General features: G+C 43.6%; 1 long non-coding RNA gene across 1 annotated transcript; it reads right to left on the minus strand.

Moving 5' to 3' along the window:
* Positions 1–2,025: 2,025 nt before the first annotated feature.
* Positions 2,026–5,154, minus strand: LOC135316572 (uncharacterized). The gene is made up of 3 exons (XR_010375814.1): positions 4,775–5,154; positions 3,524–3,768; positions 2,026–2,618 (listed from the first exon to the last, which is right to left on the minus strand). It is a non-coding gene; the product is annotated as an uncharacterized LOC135316572 (long non-coding RNA).
* Between the last annotated feature and the right edge of the window lie 288 nt (positions 5,155–5,442).

The raw sequence follows: 5,442 nt of genomic DNA on the forward strand, positions 1-5,442 counted from the left end.
ACCCTGTTTTGCTCCCAGTGAGACTATATTTCATCTTCCAACAAGTTATCAGAAACCTGCCACCCTGCAAAGAAAGGCATGATCACCAACGGAAAGGGAAGAATTGGAAACACTTCAGACTGAAAAGCAGATGGTGAAACCCCGAGCTCCTGGCTGTCACCGAGGCTTCAGAATGGCCAGCATTTGGGAGCATGTTTTTTTCCCAAGGACATACGGTAACCCAAGACAAACCTGTTGGGTTTATTGCAGAGTCATGAGATGATTCAGATACAAGTTCAGTGGCTTCTATTGTATAGGAGAGCAGTGCAGGTGTGCAGGTGATGGGAAACACTCATGCCCTCTATATACTATCAAAGGAGACTGACTAAGGTGGAATGAAGCACTGTAACTGCACACCAATCAAACCAGCACAGCAGAGAACAATAATACCCACCAGGCATTGTGATAACAGAACAAGAGCTCCATTGCCTGTGACCCAGGAGACAGCACCGATTAATTAACAAATCACTTCTTGACTGTAACCTTTTCACCCTAAGGAAAAAAGCAAACAATTCCAAACCATCAAAATCAAGACTTGACAACCGAACCCACCTTCTTGCCCTGAAAATGTGTCCCACTCTGGAACTAGCTGTCTTGTTTAAACAATGACCTAATCATCCCTCCAACATTTCCCATCAGGATCAGAACAAAACAGACTATCTCAAAGGCAATTAACAGGTCAGGGACAAGCACAGCTATAGGAGAGCAAAACAATCTGGTACAGAAGAAGAAGATACTACATCTTTCATCCTCCTCCAGGGACATACGCAGAATTGCTGTTTTGGGAACTGTAAAACTCTCCTTTGAGCCACTAAAAATTAGGCACGACGGGGCCAGGGAAAAGATGCTTTGGGAAACAACCTTGTATCTGTGCAGCAGGATAATGATCCTGCTTTTAATTTTTCAAATCATTTTAGCTCCCCCTCTGCTGTTTGCTACTTATAAGAATTGCCAGCACTTTAGGAAAGCAGGAAACAAGTCATCCAGCTGAAACCGTTTAACTCTCTGGGAGAACATGGTGCAGCAAAACCACCCTTGTATTCAAGCCTCACAGGAGGGGCAGCCCAAAAACCAGCACGTGCCCAGCACCCAAAGGAGAAAAGCAAGAGTGCAGCATGCCACATCAGTGCCACCCACGTGGTCCAAATAAATCTACTTAATCCTTCAGCTGCAAGGGGCCAGCGTTTTAGATGCAAATGTATGTCTCAGATGGATCTAAGCCATTGAGTCCTGCTCCTGGCAGCCAAAGATCTCAAAAAATCTAGACAATGTCTATTAAATTAGTGCAGCTCATTATGGTTTTTTTACAGTACAATATAAGATGCCAATTGAACGGGGACTGCGGTACTGGGCACAATACAGTCATGTTGTAGGAGAATGCATCCCTACCCTACAGGGTTTACTCTGCACTAACATTAACAACTGTGTTGCGTGAGACAAAATATTAAGTCTTTCTCCCAAACCGCTGCAGAGTCATCTTAGAAAAACATTATCTTTCCTTAATATGGACAAAGATCTTCATGGTATTAAGTATAAATGAAATCTCATCACAGGCAGGTATTTAGGACATTCTTCTCCATCCTTCCTATTGATGGACCTGAGAGAACATAAGCTGCAACACAAAGTTTTTAGTTACACGAGTCTGAGACAACAGGCATGAGCCTTTTTTCCACAAAGAAAGAAATCCGCAAGCCTCCTCCACAGATATAAATAGGATTTACCATCATGAGTTGTCCACAAAGCTGGCAATCAGGCAAGGATCCTTCCAGTTTTACAAGCCCGGTTTGAACACTAAGCAGCAAAAGCTAAGGTACAGACAAGCATCCCCTCTGCAGAGATCTAGAATCATTGACTGGTTATCCATTGCTGTGGCTGCGGAAGCAAGCGTTTGCAATACTGACAGAAGTTATCCAGCTCTTGAGTTTGCTCTTACTTCTAAATGGTCAGAAGCTATATTTCTCTGGATGACTGACTTGGGAACAGCTTTGAAGTCTTACAGGGAAAACAAGCAACTTAACTAGTTTAGAGTTTGAAGAGACCTGGGCAAACGTATAGGACAATAAGCTGAGCAACTCTTCTGTTTCAGCAGCTTATCTAACAGCAAATCCTTGTCTCTCATCCCTTTAGTTCGAGTACCTGGCAAATTTACTCTGATTGGGCATTTACAGAAAGCATTCTGCTTTAGGGAACTGTCTACAAGGAATTAGTCTGTAAAGAAATCACTAGTATAACACAAGCTGATGGGTGTGGAGGATAGAAATACTCTCCTGTTACGGAAATACTGCATTCCAAAAAAGGTAAAATGTCCTGCCAGGTAAGATCTGCTGCAATCATTTTGTCATCACTGAAATATGTGATACCATAAGCTTAATTTAATTAAGCACATTTATTCCAAGTTCTTTCCCAGCATTGGGTCATCCTCCTATTGTCAACAGGTGGAGTTTTAAGCTATGACTGACCTGGTCACAAGCCTTAGGGTAGTACCTGAAGAATTACAGAGTTTCTCCGAAGATTTGAACAACAGCTGCTGGAAGCCGGATGCAAACAGATCCTCTGTCACTGGAGGCTTCAAATACTTCCTGTTTTAAGACAAAACAAAGCTGGATTTTCATCTGTGAACTTTGTGGGTGAAACTCTGCAACAGGAGAAAGCTTGAATGAAAAAGATGAAGTGACAGTTTTCAAACTTCAGAAACGCTTAGGTTGGAAGAGACTCCTGGATATGAGCTAGTTCATCTGCCTATTTTAAACAAGGCTAACTTCAAAAACTAGATCAGGATGCTCCGTACCTTTTATACAGGCTGTTTTAATCAACCCTGTCTATTTCTAATCCATAGTATTTGAAGTATCATGTAGCTGAGTCTATTATGCTTACTAGGATGAACTGGCATCCCAGTGAAAAATAGTCTTAAAGCTACACCGAACCACTAGTGGTGGTTGCAGGGCAAGAACAGAGTCTCCCCTTTCTCCTAAAGAAGCTGTCAGTCTTTCCCATTATGAACCATCAGGTAGGAAAGGAAGTGCATTGCTTCTCCAAATACAGTCAGTTTTCCTGACTTATAACCTTACAGGCAGGTTTCCTTTTAAGACAAGAATACATTTGATAAAGTCTGACTTTGATTTAATACAAGTTCTATGATATGTGGATCCTGGGTTTTTGGGTTAGTCTTTAAAAAAATTTTCAACCTAGTGCTGTATTATCCCATCTTCTAATGCAGCTCCTGCGATACGGCACCAGGTCAACCAGAACTCAGTTCTAGGCTAGGACTCTTGGCAACACTCATTAAGCATTGTTATTGTCATACTTTTCCCCTCTCGCTTTCTTCTCCTCCAAACTCCCTGTAGCACCCTAATTCCCCAAATACAGGACACAAGCTGCTTAACAACCCACTTGCCTTTTTTTTCATTAACCATACAGCAGAAACTTCCCTTATGAGATGTATTGACCTGACCCTAGATAGGAAAGAGATTTACCGGTTTCTTACAGATCTGTGGTAGGAGATGATCCAGCTGGCTGCGGCACCCGAAGTCCATCTAAGCTCCCAGGTGACCGCAGCTTCCTGCTGCTAGGCCGGCTGCACCGCGAGCAAGCTGAGCACAGGCTCCGGAGCGGTGCAGACACCTGCTTCATAATTCAGACTCACTGCAAACTTGGAGAGTTCTGGCTCTCCTGATAGAGCTACGACTCCACCCCGCATGCTGCCACCGCTCCTGCAGGCCAACCTCACAGCTAATAAGGAAATGGGACAATACCTTTGCCGTGAGTCACAGGCTGTCTAAAACAAAGCAGAACTAAGAGAAAAGAATAGACAGCACTAGCAATTACTTTCTGTAAAACACGGTAAGATGGACAAAAATCACACAAGGAGCTACGTGACAGACCGACAGGGAAAAAGATAGAGTCCTAGTCTGAGATCAGTCAGCATTTCTACCTGTGGGACAGCTGCATTCCTAACCCTACTGATTTTCAGCTAGTGACTCAGCTCAGAGGGACACAGCCATTTGGGTAACAGGCTATTTTCGTCTTACTGCAGGTGACAAGTGAAAAAGCAGCAGCAGTTTTGTAGCCTGGAGATCATGTTGCAGATGGAAGCCGGATCTGCTCTCAGTAGCTTCTTTCCACAAACTTTCCTGCACTCTGAGGAGCACAAAAGCTCTCAGATCTAACAGGGGAAATTCAGGAAGGAGTTTGGGTTAGTACATTACTGAGATCTGCAGGACAGCTACATCTGTCACTCAGTCACCTAACTCCAGGAAGTGCAGACACAAAAATTCCATAAGACATTGTATAGTTAAGGATACTGTGAAGAAAATCTAGAGCAACCATTTCATCCCATTCCTTAAAAGGCATCGTGTTTAAAATTACCACATCTCACCCAAGTGAATCTTCATTTGGGTCTCAGTGGGCTTGGCTAATATCACCGGCTTAAGCAATATTAAATCCCCACATCAAAACAAGATAAAGCCACGGAATTAATACACACATCACTTACTGAATTTCTCCACACACTGTGCAGTGAGCAATGCGGCGCACACAGTACACCAGACTTGTGCCTTCTTCCACAGCAGAATTAAACAATTCATTCTTTGCCAGATTCAGTGCAGCTTCTTCCTTTCTTTCAGATTTCATTTCTCTTTTTACACAAAGACAAGCAAAAAACCACCTCTGCTCTTTGCATCCTAGTAAATTCTGTTCTTCCCCTCATAACAACAATACTCAGTGAAGCTTCTGTTACCTTTTTTCCCCTCTTCTCTCCCAAATGAGATCAGAGATATCCAGCAGCAACATCTTAGCTTCGACTGCAAGCTCTTTAAAACAGTCCAGTCTCACCGGCTGGAAGTGCACCTGGCACTTGTGTAAAGGGAAGGGAAGAGATAACATGCAGGAAGTTCAATGCGTGAAATATGACAGTGCGTCTGCTTTCTTCCCTCCCCATATCTTATCTAACTTAAATAAAACACACAGAGTGAACTTCATCACCCAAAGGTTTAAGTAGAAACAAAAATGTTCTGTTAAACCTGCTCCATGGTCATTTGTCCAATACCATAAACATTGGTTCTTCCCGTATAGCACCTGAGAGAAGGTCTTTAAGGAGTTGTCATTTCGGAGCTTACAAACGGCTCCTTTCTGCGAGCAGCTGAGCTAGCTACTACATCTACCTAAGTGCCAATAATTGTTGGGTAGACGTGCCACAGACAAAAATACTTTCCAGCAGCGTGTTGTGCAGAAGAGCAAAGCACACTGGACAGTCCCGTCCAAGGCTGCAGTGCGGCCGCAGCTCTTGGAAGCAAGGCGACCCTTTTCCTAGCTGGCTCCGCTCTGCAGCGGTCAGTATAAGCTAAGAACACCGGACTATTTAGGGGTTCTGCTGATTCAGTACCTTGGGAGAGGCCTGGGCAGAGT

This window comes from Phalacrocorax carbo, chromosome 20, assembly GCF_963921805.1.
Source record: "Phalacrocorax carbo chromosome 20, bPhaCar2.1, whole genome shotgun sequence".
NCBI classification, from domain to species: domain Eukaryota; kingdom Metazoa; phylum Chordata; class Aves; order Suliformes; family Phalacrocoracidae; genus Phalacrocorax; species Phalacrocorax carbo.